The 15,378-nt window shown below is 47.7% G+C and overlaps 1 protein-coding gene across 9 annotated transcripts in view; it reads left to right on the top strand.

Moving 5' to 3' along the window:
* RBFOX3 (RNA binding fox-1 homolog 3) overlaps nt 1–15,378 on the top strand; it is a 447,315-nt gene that overhangs the window by 306,228 nt on the left and 125,709 nt on the right. For 8 of the 9 annotated variants that reach the window (XM_060290530.1, XM_060290529.1, XM_060290525.1 and 5 more), the window contains exon 4: nt 10,528–10,567. The exons of the other annotated variant lie outside the window; for it this stretch is intronic. The gene's annotated coding sequence lies outside the window, so the exon portion shown is untranslated. The remainder of the gene's footprint in view (nt 1–10,527; nt 10,568–15,378) is intronic. 9 annotated transcript variants of the gene reach the window in all.

Raw genomic sequence — 15,378 nt, 5'->3', positions numbered from 1 at the left:
CTGGACGGCCGCCCAGACTTGGCCATCGCTGAACTCCATTTCAGCCGAGTTTTGAAGAGAACGTGGCAGCCCCCGGCTCCCCGGGGAACAGCTCAGACGGGGCCCTTTACCTTCATCAGAAAGAACAGCCTCCTCAGCGAAATCAGACCCCAGCACACGGACGCGACCAGGAAACCAGACAAAGGTGTTCACACCCCACAGTCCGAGCTGTGCGCATTGCCGTGCCCCTCCTCCTGGAGTCGATACATGTTTGCTGAGTGAATGAGTGAATGAATGAACTTGGAGACAGGAGCTGTAACGCTGAGCACTCTTCAGGGGATACACAAGCTGGTGTGGCATCGAGGACAACTTGGAGAACATAAGCTGGCGAACGCTTCTACCTGGTATCCCCATCGTGTCCCATAGACGGTTTTGCATCCATTTTCATAACCACACTAAATAAAATAGAAATGTGTCAGCAGGTAGAAGTCAAGATTAGAGAACAGAAAAAGAGAAATAGGAAGGGAAAAGACGGCTGTCGGGGCTTTGAAATACAACTAGCGAGGTTGAGCCCCATTTCTTCTCTTTTCTGAACTTGCCAGCAGCCAAAGAAAAATGGGAAACATGGCTGATTGTATGATTCTCGCTGTCTTCAAAAGTGGCTTAAAATGTTCATCGACAGATGAATAAACAAAATGTGGTCTGTCCATAGTGGAATGTTAGCCTGTAAAAGGTATGAAATTCTGACACCTGCTGCAACATGGAGGAGCTGTGAGGACACTGTGCTCAGTGAAATGAGTCAGTCACGGAAAGACAAATACTGTGTGATTCCACTCAGAGGAGGTCCCTGGAGGAGTCAAATTCACAGAGACAGAAAGGAGGATGGAAGGCGCCGGGGCTGGGGGAGAGGATGGAGAGTCAGTGTTTCATGGGGACAGAGTTTCAGTTTGGGAGGATGAAGAAGTTCTGGAGATGGACGGTGGTGATGATTGCACAACAGTGTGAGTGTATTTACCCCTGAACAGTATACCTAAAAATGGTTAAAATGGTCAATTTTTTGTTACATATATTTTACCATAATAAAAAATCAAACAAAACCCCCAAAACCCCAAATAAATTAAAAAGTGGATTCAAGGGCTTCCCTGGTGGTGCAGTGGTTAAGAATCTGCCTGCCAATGCAGGGGACACGGGTTCAAGCCCTGGTTCTGGAAGATCCCACATGCCACGGAGCAAATAAGCCCATGCACCACAACTACTAAGCCTGTGCTCTAGAGCCCCCGAGCCACAACTACTGAGCCTGAGTGCCACAACTACTGAAGCCCGCATGCCTAGAGCCCGTGCTCCACAACAAGAGAAGCCACTGCAGTGAGAAGCCCATGCACCACAATGAAGAATAGCCCCCGCTCGCCGCAACTAGAGAAAGCCCGCATGCAGCAACAAAGACCCAACACAGCCAAAAATATATAAATTTATTTTTTTAAAAAAAGTGGATACAAAATACCCGTCAAGGGAACAGTGGTTTTCCTGGGGTTTTTCAGCCTGAAAGATGTTTCTCAGAATCCGTTTGCAAGACACCAGCGTGCCGTGCAGCATCCTCCTCGGACCACAGCTCAGCTGTGGCCTCTCCATCCCTCTAGTTTGCATTAGAAAGAACAGCTCTCAGAGGGGTGACCATTGGAGAGTGGGCATCATCAGAATGACGTCACAGAGGGCCAGTGAGTAGGAGGAAGGGCTGCTGGGGTCTGGGCCCAGGCTGCCCAGGCCAGGACAAGAGAGGTGCAGCAGGGTTGGGGCAAATGTCATGATCGTTCTAAGGCGTTTGGAGAAGGCTGGCAGATTAGTGTCCTGGGGCTGCCGTCACACATCTCCACAAACTATGGGGCTCACAGCAACTGAAATTATTCTCTCACAGTTCTGGCGGCCAGAAGCCTGAAATAAAGGTGTCAGCAGGTCCACGATCCCTCCAAAGGCTCTAGGGGAGGATCCTTCCTGTCTCTTCCAGTTTCTGGAGGCCCAGGCTTTGCTTGGCCTGTGGCCACATCACTCTAGTCCCTGCCTCTGTTGTCACATGGCCTCTCTGTGCCTGTGTCTGCCCCTTTTCTGGTTCTTATGGGGACACTCTCATTGGACTTAAGACCTACCTAATCCAGGATGATCTCATCTTCACCCTTAACTGGCTGCATCTGCAAAGACCCTCTCTCCCATTCTGAGGTTCCAGGGGGACACACATTTCTGGGGGTACCATTCTACCCAGTGCAGCTGGCATCTTCTCCATGGGCTGACGGCCAAGTGGGTTCCGTAGACTTGCTGAAATAACCCACTGCGGGGCTCTTGGCGATAGGGATTGTGTGTTGGAAAGCTCCTCAGGGAGGAGGTGACACCCCTACTCTCCCACGTTTCCTCTGTGACTCTGGCCCCTGGATGGTTTCCGTGTCCACAGCGGGTTCTCTGGTCCCTGCCCCACACCATCTGCCATCTGCCTGGTGGCACTGGACATTCTTGTCCCAGCTTTGATCCTTCGGAGCTGTGTCCACCTTGGGAAAACTCCCTCCCTGGGCCTCACTTTCTGCTCCTGGCCAACCCTGGGACAGAAGGGTGACATGCAGTAGTGCTGGCAGACAGCTCAGATGCTGGAAATGCCACTGGCCCTGTGACCAGTGAGCTCACTCGAGTCCCATGTCCCTGCTGAGTTCAGCTAACGTGGAGAAGCACCTTCCCCAGGGCCCTCTGCACCAGCTGCCTGCTGACCTCATCCCACCAGACAGAGCCTCCTACACAGCATGAGCAATTGACAGCATCGGGGCTGCTGGCAAAGGCCGAGGCAGCACAGGGGCCATGAGGCTGGGCCGGGTGGGGATCTTGAAGCTCAGGAGTTTGCAAAGTGCATCACAGCCGGGAGAGCCAACTGTCCACAGGTCAGAGGAGGGACTGCCGGGGAGTCACAAACAGACAGAAGGGTTTGGCAGACATTGGGCACCAAAGCCACATGCGCTCTGGGACCAGTGGACCCACAATGGGCTGCTGGGCTTTCCCCACCCTCTGCCTGCACACTCAGCAGGTGTCAGCTGTGCTGTTACTGCTGCAGGGCCCACAGGGCCGCCCTTCGGGCAGAGGGTAAGATGGACCCACCTGCTCCCTGTGCCCTGGAGCAGGACGAAAGGCCTTGGAGGACCTTGAAGTGGGGACTGTGGCTGGGGGGGCCCCTAATCTCTGCCTGGCCTTCCTGGGAGAGGGGTCTGGGCTGCTCTGAGCACAGAGTAACCTCGCTCCTGCCCTGACGCCCTGTGAGGGCCCATCGGGGGGTGGCTCTTCCCCTGGTGGCCCTGTTCCCTGTGTGCTCAGAACCCCAGTGGGCCCTGCAACCACTGATGGCCAGAACCTGCTAGAACTCCCCAGTCTCCCTTTCAGTGCCTCGGGGTCTCTGAGCCAGGAGCCAGCAGCCTTCCTCTCCCCGCCCCATCTCTTCCCTCCACTCTCGTCTCCTGTCCTCTCCTCTTCTCTCCAAAGGTGAATTTCTTTTCATAAAAAGGAAAAAAAAACACCTTTAAATTGAGGTGGATCTGGCGTTGTGATGGCCATCATCAAAAGTCGTGTTTAAGGCACCCACGGTTAATTTTTTATTTATAAAACTGCACCGTTCACCTCCAGTTCCTCTTAGAGCACAAAATAGGCTATTTAATAAAATCCAAAGTAATACAGCAGGAGTAGCAGTGGACAGGCAGGGTGTTTAATGCTGCCTCAATACCATCCACCTGGCCTGTTCCTCCCCAGAAGGTCAAGGTGGGGGTGGGCACCAGGCTCTCTGAGCAGAGACCCTAAGCAGTAGCATGACCACGGTAGGCAAGGGGCCCCTGAGATCCTTCCTGGGCTGGCGACGGCACTGCAGCAACGTGTACGACGCCAGATAAATCTGCTCTGATCTTAAGCAAGAGCCCAGCGCCAGCGCTGCACATTTGGGAAGATGCAGAAAGAAAACGGCAAAGGAAAGAGTGAAGCTGGGGAACGTGCCACGGACTGAACATTTGTGTTCTCCCAAATTTGTGGATTGATGCCCTAACCCCCACTGTGATAGTGTTAGGAGGTGGGGTCTTTGGGAGGTGATTAGGGTTAGATGAGGTCATGAGCATAGGGTCCCATGATGGGATCAGTGCCTTTATTAGTGCCCTTCCTATTTGAAGAGACACCACAGCTCTCTCCCTACTGTGTGAGGACACAGCAAGAAGGCAGCTGTCTGCAAGCAGGGAAGTGGGCTCTCACCAGAACCCAACCACGCCGGCACCTGCATCTCAGTCTTCTAGCCTCCAGAACTATTTAAGCCCCCCAGGCTGCAGTATTTTTTTATGGCAGCCTGAGCTGACTCAGACACCCAAGCTTCCTCCTGCAGAAATGGGTCTGTGTTGTCACTGGCAGCCTCCTCAGCGCCTTCAGCATCAACAAGCTCTTCCTCTCCCAAACACCCCTGACAGGACAGGCCATTTCCTGTTTGTCCTGGAACACAGGCATCTGTGGCGGACTGGGTTATTCTTTCCAGTGGAGCTAAGAACACAGGTATTCCACAATGATGGATTCTCCAAACCCTCTTCTCTAAAAGTGCAGGAGGGTGTGGTGTAGTGGACTGGGACTTAAAGTGAAATGGACCTGGATAAATATCTGAGCATCCTTTTTCTCATCAGGAGACCGGGGATAATAATGCCTACCTCATGGGCTGATCTGAGGCTTGTATATTCATTGTCTGGCACATAATAGATGCTCAATAAATAAGAGACAAGATGGCTACTAGTAAATAATTTTAGCAAATAGCTGGAGTCACAACCAGTCACAAATACATGTTACACTTTCTCCATACCTTTCTACCCCTGCCCCACAGTCAAGTGACTCGGCACCTGGCTGGGAAGGGGAGGGAGGAAGTCCAGGGTGTGCCACGGGAGCGCCACCAGTGAGGGGGCGTCTGGGCCACAATGGGAGAGGAGTTTTTCTGGCAAGTCATTTTGCATGACCCACACTAAAAATGGGTTTTACTAATAGATGAGTGTTCTTTTTTTTTCAATTTTATTGAATTATATTGGGCTGGCCAAAATGTTCATTTGTTTTTAAGTAAAACTGAAAGACATTTTTCATTTTCACCAAGAATTTTATTGAACAATGTATTTACTAACCAAACAAACTTTTTGGCCAACCCAATAGTTGATTTACAATGTTGTGTTAGTTTCAGGTGTACAGCAAAGTGACTCAGTTATACATACATACATACACATATATATATATATATATATATATATTCTTTTCCATTCTGGTTTATCACAGGATATTGAATATAGTTCCCTGTGCTATACAGTAAGACCTTATTGTTTATGTATCCTATATATACTAGTTTGTATCTGCTAATCCCAAGCTCCCAATCCATGCCCCCCATCCCCCATCCCCCTTGGCAACCACAAGTCTGTTCTCTTTGTCTGTGAGTCTGTTTCTCTTTCATAGACGTGTTCATTTATATTGTATTTTAGATTCCAATATAAGTGATATCATATGGTATTTGTCTTTCTCTTTCTGACTTACTTCACTTAGTAGGATAATGTCTTGGTCCATCCATGTTGCTGCAAATGGCATTATTTCATTCTTTTTTATAGCTGAGTAATATTCCATTGTGTACGTGTGTGTGTGTGTGTGTGTGTGTGTGTGTATTGAATATATATGCCACATCTTCTTTTTTTTGAGGTTTTTTTTAAATTTTTTGAATTTTATTTTATTTTATTTTTTATACATCAGGTTCTTATTAGTCATCAATTTTATACACATCAGTGTATACATGTCGATCCCAATTGCCCAATTCAGCACACCACCATCCCCACCCCCCCACGACTTTCCCCCCTTGGTGTCCATACGTTTGCTCTCTACATCTGTGTCTCAACTACTGCCCCACAAACTGGTTCATCTGTACCATTTTTCTAGGTTCCACATACATGCATTAATATACGATATTTGTTTTTCTCTTTCTGACTTACTTCACTCTGTGTGACAGTCTCTAGATCCATCCACGTCTCAACAAATGACTCAATTTCATTCCTTTTCATGGCCGAGTAATATTCCATTGTATATATGTACCACAACTTTTTTACCCATTCATCTATTGATGGACATTTAGTATGGTTCCATGTCTTGGACATTGTGAATAGGGCTGTTATGAACATAGAGGTGCAGGATGCGTGTTCTTTTATCCCAAGGGTGATACAAGCAAGTTGAGGCTTAATTTCTGAAAAATCCAATGGTTTAGGACAGAAGAGAACACGGGTTAAAGGGGGTGACCTCCGTCATTTGGATGTGGTTGAATAAAGGCAGATACTAATGCTCTTGAGGAGAATTGCAGAGAAAAGCCCAAGAGGAACTCGGCATCAGAGGGGGACAGGGGTGAGGGCGGCAGGTTAAGCCGTGAGCTGGTGAAGTCTGTGGTGAAGGAGAACTGAGCAGGGAGATGATGAGGAATGGTCCCCGTGGGGGTGAGTGTCCATCCATGACGGGACCCCCAGGAGCAAATATCACTCTAGAAGGACCCAGTCCCGCTTCTCAAAATGGTCATCTGGTCCCGATCCCTCGTGGCAAATGCTTGCCGGATGGTTCATTCATTCATGCGTCCACCAAACATCCACTGCTTCCGTCCACGTTGGCCCTGCACCAGGCTCTGGGGCCGCGGGGCCGGTGAGATATGGCCTCTGTGGGGTGGGGGTGGGAGTCACAGTCCAGTGGGCGAGTGCCAGATGGTGGGGACGTCCCGCCCCAGCAAACGGAGAGCAGCTCCCCTCTGGGTAACTCCTTGCCCACCAAGTCTCCCCTGGGAAGTCTGCAGTTTCTAGCTCAGCAGACTTCGTGCAGAGGCTGTTGCAGTGGGAGTTGGGCTGGGTGGAGACCCTCTGAGCTTGGTAAATGCGTCTTGCTCTGTTTGGACTTTGCAGAAGCGTTTTCCACGGGCGTGCTCGGGACTCAGCGCCCCTGGTCTGATGAGCTGTGCTCCTCCACATACCTGATCACGGAGGCAAAAATCTCCATAATTGATTATCCCGCTGAGTGGCTGCGAGCCGTGTTTGCTAACCGTGAGGCTGAGAGTCAGCTGCACATTTCCCGGCCCAGCAGCACGCACACGGGTGGATGTTGTCAGCAAGGCCCGGGCAGCAGGGTGAGCCCCTGGCTCCTCCCTCCCTCCTCTCCCAGATGGGGTGGTGGGACAGGGTGGGTGAGGTGAGAGAGTAGAGGGCAGAGGGTGGGAAGATGGGAAATGCCGGGGACGTGGAAGAGGAAGGGAGAAGCCAGTGTTTGTCTCAGAATGCAAGACAAGCCCCGTCAGAGTCGGCCCGTCCCCGTCTGGCTCACACCAGGAGGAGAGCCAGACCACAGAGGAAGCAGGTCTACACGGGCCCCACTTCCTTTCCAAGTAGCAAGAGCCTCCAGGGAGGCACAGGTGAAAACTTCATTACCCTGGAGATTCTGTACCCGGACAGAGGAAAGGGAAGAGCCAGGGAGGCTCAGCCTGAAGCACCAGGAAAATAGGCTGGACCGTCACGTCCAACCGATGGTGAAGGCATCAGGTTCAGCACGTCCTCCTGGCCACCCCTCTGGTTCTGGGTCTTTCAAAACGTGGAGGTTCTTTGGAGATGGACATGGGTCCCAGCCTCTGAGATTCCTTACGTGGACTGCGTCGGTGTAACCCCTGGGTTCAAATGGCATAGGTACCAAATATTTTGCTTTGACCAAATAAGGACACTTGTAACCATGGGAAACATTTAGGAGAACTCAAGGAGTGACTCAGGACCTTAGGACCAGTGGAGGCTGGGTGGGGATGGGGATACCTTGCCAGCCCTGATCTGTGCTGATGTCGCCCAAAGATGGGGAATTCAGGGCCAGAAGCTTCCCTGGCGCTTAGAGGAAATCTGTGGGTTGGACACAGTGGGTAAAGGAGAGGGATCTTGGGAGTTGTTTCAGTGGAGGAAAGGCAAGGACAGGGAGGAAGGAACTGCCCCACCCCCAATGCCGGACTAGCCCTCGTTCTCTGGCCCTGCAGCCACCTGCCCAGCAGAGCAGACTCCTCACATCCAACGCCCACACACTTGGCCCAGACCTGTGCTCCAGCCAGTGTGTGTGTTTGCTCACTGGGGCTGGATGGATTGAATTAAATGGAACCAAATTGAATTGCACTGGGAGGAAAACTCACTTTAAGAAAAAAAAAAAAACAAGAAAAAAGACAATAAGAAAATCCCCCAAATCAACTGAAGGCGGCAGTTGATGAAAGCTGATTGATTCAATCCATCTCGTTTTGTAATGACGCCTTCATTCGACGGTGCCTTCCAATCGCATCGAGTCACTTTGTGAGCTGCGTGTAGACATGTGCCAGAAGCACTTGCTTTTGCCATTTGACTGGGCAGGGTGGGGGAGGATGTCGAGCAACAAACAGAGGCTATAGGGGGCCACCTCCGTGATGGCCTCTCCTTGTGTGGTTCAAGTTCAGCCACGCCTTGGCCCACGGCCCTCCCTGCTGTGGTTGGGGGTTGGGGGTGCGATTTCCCATGAAATATCGCCTGCGTGATTTGCACAAACTCTAACACAGGCCAAGCAGGCTCCACACATTAAATGTTCTCTTTCCACTTTTAACCCTCGTTTCCCACGGAGAAGGGTGCCTCTTTCCGTTTGTGGGTGAGAGGGAGTGCAGCACAGTGGGAACCTGCCAGGGAAACCCGGTCGCCCCAGTGGTGGGGCAGTTGCTTAACCAAAGTGCACCTCAGTTTTTTCATCTGAAAAATGGGGATGATAAGAGTAGTGCCTGCACCTGGCACATAAAATGTGCAAAATAAGTGACAGCATCTACCTGCTCTCCCTGGTGATATTGATGATGGTAATGATGGTGATTTTCTACATCTTAAAAAAGAGGTCCAGTCTGACTGCCTTTTGATTTTAGAAGCTTTTCACTTGTTTTTATCCTGTTTATGCTCAGTTTAAAAAAAGAAATACACACACAGTGGAGAGAGGGCGACGGGGAGTGACTCCTTAATGGGTACCTGGTTTCCTTTTGGGGTGATGAAAAAGTTCTAGAACCAGATATGGTGGTGGTTGCACAACAATGTGAATGTACTTAGTACCACTGAATTGTACACTTTAAAATGGCTAAAATGGTAAATTTTATGTTATGTGTATTTTACCACAATAAAAATGGATGTGTAAGATATGTACCTATAAAATTATGAAACACTACTAAATATAAGGAAAATTTAAGTCCAGAAAAAGCACACACACACGCACACACACGCACACACATACACACACCCTCATTTCTAATCTCTGAAGTGCCCAATGAGAAAAGGGCAGGATTAGGAGTCCAGACACATGTGTGCAGTCCTCAGGCCCCCAGGAATCAGCTTTGTGACTCTAGGCAAGTACCTTGATCTCTCTGGCCCCAGGTTCCTGGATTATAAAAGGAGTTAACGCCTGGCCCCTGCTAGTCTGGCACTAGCTCTGAGCTGCTCCTGCCAATGGAAGCTCCTGGAAGCTGCACCTAATTCCAAACAACACACAACAGTGGCTTCTGAAATCATGTATTTGTGAGATTTAGAACTCTCTTGCTTCTCTTTAAGCAATAGCAGCTCTTCCACTTTTCCCTGTGTTATCCTTTTTTTTCTTTTTTAATTTTTATTTATTTTATTTATTTATTTTTGGCTGTGTTGGGTCTTCGTTGCTGCGCACAGGCTTTCTCTAGTTGCGGTGAGCGGGGGCTATTTTTCGTTGCCGTGCGCGAGCTTCTCGTTGCGGTGGCTTCTCTTGTTGCAGAGCACAGGCTCTAGGCACGTGGGCTTCAGTAGTTATGGCACGTGGGCTCAGTAGGTGTGGCTCGCGGGCTCTAGAGCTCAGGCTCAGTAGTTGTGGCGCACGGGCTTAGTTGCTTTGCGGCCTGTGGGATCTTCCCAGACCAGGGCTTGAACCTGTGATCCCTGCGTTGGCAGGCGGCTTCTTAACCACTTCGCCACCAGGGAAGTCCCACCCTGTGTTATCCTTTGACGAATATTAAAATAGATGTAAGCACCATGACCCCATACAGAGAGACACCTGGGGAGGTGGGGACAAACCAGTGCAGGTAGCAGGGGAACCCAGTTTGGGATTAAACACCACATCCACAATTCACAAAGTCCCCATATGAGGATAACCTCAAAACCAGGTGGGGGTAAGGAAGAAGAAGAGGGGGCAGATCAGAGTTTGGGGCAAAGGGAAGACAGAGAAAAAAACACAAAGGAATACCCCAGAGTGGCAGGGAAAATGAGTTTGGAAAATCTGGATGACAGGACCACGGTGTTCTGTTTCCCTTTGTCTTTGCCTGTTAAATCAGACGTAGACTCCCAGCCACACTGGCCGTGCAGTTTAACGTGGGCAGGTTTCCTTGGCCTCCCAGGGAGATAATGCCTCTTCTTCCAGACTTGGCTAGTCAATGAGCAAATCGCAGCCGGCAACCAGATGTGCAATGACGACAATAAATCTAATCCTCTCCCCTTCTTCTCTCTCTCTTTTTTTTCTTAGAGAGCCCACAGTGCCTCGGGAAAAATTGGCTGAATAAAAGGTATAAAGACTTTCTCTTTTTTTTCCTGAATAGTTTTTGACAGATGTGCCCATGTTGAACATCTTGGGAGCTGCTGACAATGGCTGCTGGGGGGTTCTGGGTTTCCTATGCGCTGGAGGGAGGGGATTTGTGGAGGCTGAAGCGGGGGTGGCTTATTTAGCTCATCCCCCCAATGGGCCTGTCCAAAATGCCTGGGAAGGCAGGCCTGGGGAGCCAGAGGAGCCAGCAGGGAAATGAGGGGACAGGAGTTTGTTTAAAGGTGACGCTGTTTAGCAGCTCCAAGCGGCCAGGGAAGCCGTGCTGATTCCTTCCTGGTCCCTGCCCTCCCCTCCCCCGCCCCAGGTACTCAGGGCCCAGGTGTGCACCCCGGAACTGCACAGCCTTCTGAACCAAGGGCACCTCAGGCTCACTGGTCCAGGGTGGTCTGACTTCCCTCGGTGGCGTGGTCTTCTCGGGGAGGGGGCTCAGTTCCCAGTGCCGATCCCCATGGGGGGACTGGACAGGTGTGACCTGAGCCCTGGGTCCCTGTGTTCCTTCTGCCTGCAGCTGATCTCCTTTGTCGGTTCACTTTCGGAGTTATACTTTGGGGGGAAAAGTTATTATAAACATAATGTATATTTGTTGTGAATGAAATTAGAAAAGGCAGGTTCGCCGTCTATTTGTAAGCCTGGGTCCAGCAGGCTTCTCCTCATGGGCTCCTCGGTCTTGGGCTGCAGGTGACAAGGATGGCAAAGCGTGTTCTCAGATCAGAAACGGAAGTAACGCTGTCAAGTGGGAGGAGTCTGACGCCTTCCTGAGCCAAACACTGGAAATTTAGTTTGGTGTTCGCTCTTGCATTGTTTTTGCTGCAAGCCCACCCTTGCTTGCCCCAGAAGTGGGCGTTGGCCAAATGGAGCTTGACGTGGCCAGGGAGCTTTGTCCTGGAAACCGCTCATCGCAGACCACAGAGGCTATGTGGGGAGGACAGCGCGGGCCCCGCTCACTGGCTTTCCATCAGGGCTCCTCTTCTTGTGGCCCTGGGTGACGCATGACAGGGTCCCCAGGGAGTGGCTGTCCTGTCTCTGTGGGTGTTCGATGCGTTTCTCCGTAGGAGGGGACCGAGAAAGTGCAGTCAGCCTTGGTCTCATGCTCTTACGGAGTATTGTAACCACAAAGCTGCTACATATGGCAGCTTTCTTGCCATGCCGTCTTTATAAAATGAGTCTCATTTTACGTGGAAACATACAAACCAGTCTTCAGGTGAATCTGTCTGTGGATAAAGAGTCCATTTGTGCTCTAAGGAATGATGCAGTGATTTGCTGACTTGAATTTTTGCAAACTTGGTGTTTTAATCAGCTTTATCAAAGTATAATGCACACACAATCAACTACATGTATTCAGAGTGTGCAATTTAATGTTTTGACATATGTTTATACCCACAACGTCATCGCTACTGTCAAGATACCGAACATATTCATCATCCCCGAAACTTTCCTGATGCCCCTTTAACCTCTTCCTCCCACCCTTTCCCAATCCCCTCTTCCCAGTCAAGCACTGATCTGCTTCCTGTCACTATAAAATGGTTTGTTTTTCCTAGCGTTTTATATAAATAGAATCATGCCATATGTACTCTTTTGTGGGGGTGGGGTTTAGCCTCTTTCACGCAGGCTATGTTGAGATTCATCCAGGTGGTGGTATTCATCCATAGTTCATCCTTTTTATTACTGAGTAGTATTCCATGCTATGAATGCACCATAGTTTGTTTATCCATTTAGTCCTTGAAGGACATCTGGGTTGTGTCCAGTTTGGGGCTGTTACAAATAAAGCTGCTTTGAGCATTTGTGTCCAAGTCTTTGTATAGGCACCTGCTTGCTTTTCTCTTGGGTAAAATACCAAGAATGAAATGGCTGGATCCTATGGAAAGTGTGTGTTCAACTTTTTAAGTAAATGCCAAACTGTCTTCCAAAGTGATTGCAGCATTTCATATTCCCACCAGCCAGGTGTGAGGATCACAGTTCTATATTCTCACCAACACTTGGTGTTATCGGTCTTTATAATTTTAACCATTCTAACAGGTATGAAATGGTATTTGGTCGTGGTTTCCATTGCATTACCCTGATGACAAATGATGTTGAACACCTTTCATGTGGTTGTTTGACGTTCCAAAATTTCCTTTGGTGAAGTGTCTGTTCAAATCTTTGCCTATATTTTTTGGGTGGTTTGTTTTCTTATTGTTGAGTTTGGGGAGTTCTTTATATATTCTTGATATGAGTCCTTTATCAGACCCCTGCTTTGCAGATATTTTCTTCTAATTGGTCTGACTTCTCATTCTCCCAATAGTGTCCTTTCAAAGAGCTGACTTTTTCATTTGGATAAAGCCTAGTTTACTAATGTGTTCTTCATAGATCATGCTGTATCTAAGAAATCTTAGCCTGACCCAAAGTCACCAAGACTTTTTTCCTCCTATCCGTTCTTCTAAACATTTTATAGGTTTTAGGTGTTACATTTGGGTCTATGATTTATGTTGAGTTCATTTTTGTGTACGGTGGGAAGTATGGCTTCAAGTTCATTTTTCTGCATATGGATAGCCCATGATTTCAGTATTACTTATTTAAAAAAAAAAAACTGTCCTTTATCCATTGAATTACCTTTTCAGCCTGGTGAAAAATTACTTGTCACATATGTGTGGGTCCATTTCTGGACTTAGTTGCATTGATCTATTTGTTTACCTTGATGCCATACCATACTGTCATGATTATTGTAGCTTTATAATAAGTCTGAAAATCAGGTAATGTTAGCCCTCCAGCTTTGTTCTTTTTTTTTCTAAGTTGTATTGGCTATTCTAGGTCCCCTAAATTTAGAATCCACGCATGGATTTTTTTTTTTAATACCCACTGGGATTTTGATCCGGATTGCATTGAGTCTATAGATCAACTTGAATCTTAACAGTATTGTCTCCTGACTCATAAACAAGGTGTGTCTCCCCAGTTAACTGGGGCTCCTGTCTCTCATCTGTAGTTTGCAATTTTCAGTGTATAGGTCTTACATGTCTCTTGTCTGATTTATCCCTAGGTACTGCATATTTTTTTTTATAATGGCCACTTTATTCATTTTTAAAGAAAGGGTCCAAGCAGTGGGTGATTGTAGCTGGAGCATAACCTCTAGGTTGCAAAATTTCCCACCTTCCTTCACCCATAAGGAAGAAGCATGTAAAGGAATGTGGTGGAAAAATTAACCCTACTATGAATAGGACTTTTATACTTTCATAAGTAAAGTGGTTTGAAGAGATCTTTTCTCTGTCCCTTTTTGATTTCTTTACCATTTAGATTTTCATCTTTTATTGTATTCTTCTTCCATGGGGCTAGTGATGAAATGTGGTCCAGGATTTCCTCCAACCTGGGAAAAAATACTACTCTCATCCCTCTTTCTACTAACTCTGAGTTATAGAGCCAGGTAGTTGCAACCCAGTGGGACCCAGGAGACAATAAGCATGAGAGAGGCCTCTTACGCTCACATTTTGTCTGGGCTTCGAACTGGAGGGAAAACCAAGATATCTTAATCTGACTCATGTTACCACACTAGGAGAATTTATAGAGATATGTGACTGAATTTCTAGTAATTAGTAATGTGTGAATTTTTGTGGAGTATCCCTAGGTATTGCATATTTTATGCTATTTTAAATGGTATTTTTCTTTCAATTTCTGATTGTTTGTTGCTAGTGTATAGAAATACAATTATGTTTTTGGATATCAATCTTCTATCCTGAAACCTTGCTAAACTCACTTACTAGTTCTAGTAGCTTTTTTGTAGATTCTGTCAGATTTCCTACATTGATGATCATGCTGTCTGTGAATAAAGACAGTTTTACTTCTTCCTTTCCAATCTGGAGACCTTTTTTTTTTTTTGCGGTACGCGGGCCTCTCACTGTTGTGGCCTCTCCCGTTGTGGAGCACAGGCTCCGGACTGGGGCACGAACCCGTGTCCCCTGCATCGGCAGGCGGACTCTCAACCGCTGCGCCACCAGGGAAGCCCCCAATCTGGAGACCTTTTATTTCTTTTCCTTGCCTTGTTCCACTGAACCTCCAGTAGAACAATGAGTAGAAGTGGTGAAAATGGACATTCTTGATCTCAAAAGATAGTAAGCCTTTCATTGTCAAGTATGATATTAGCTGTAGGTTTTTCAAAGATTCCCTTCTATTCCTAGTTCCCTTCTATTGCTAGCTTGTTGAAAGGTTTTATCAGTTTTTTATTAGCAATTGATGTTGATTTTTGTTAAATTCCCCTCCTGTGTCTACTGAAATGGTCATATGCTTTTCCTTTTTTAGTCTGTTAAAAAAAAAACTTCGACATATATACACTAATATGTATAAAATGGATAACTAATAAGAACCTGCTGTATAAAAAAATAAATAAAATAAAATTCAAAAAAAAAATAAAGAGGATCATTTTCCTCTAATTGCTGCCTTAAAAAAAATACTTTAGGGCTTCCCTGGTGGCGCAGTGGTTGAGAGTCCGCCTGCCAATGCAGGGGACATGGGTTCGTGCCCCAGTCGGAGAAGATCTCACATGACGCAGAGCAGCTGGGCCCGTGAGCCATGGCCGCTGAGCCTGCGCGTCCAAAGCCTGTGCTCCGCAACAGGAGAGGCCGCAACAGTGAGAGGCCCGCGTACAGCAAAAAAAAAAAAAAAAAAACTTTAAAAACTTGGTGAATTATATTCATTGATTTTCAAACTCTAATCCAGCATAGGCTTAAGTCTATCATCTCACTATTTTTTCTGTTTTTCTCATTTGTTCCTTATTCCCTTTTCCCTCTTTTATTGCTTTCTTTTGGA

The sequence above is a fragment of the Globicephala melas genome, chromosome 20, assembly GCF_963455315.2.
Source record: "Globicephala melas chromosome 20, mGloMel1.2, whole genome shotgun sequence".
Lineage (NCBI taxonomy): Eukaryota > Metazoa > Chordata > Mammalia > Artiodactyla > Delphinidae > Globicephala > Globicephala melas.
This window is presented reverse-complemented; position numbering and strand designations above follow the sequence as displayed.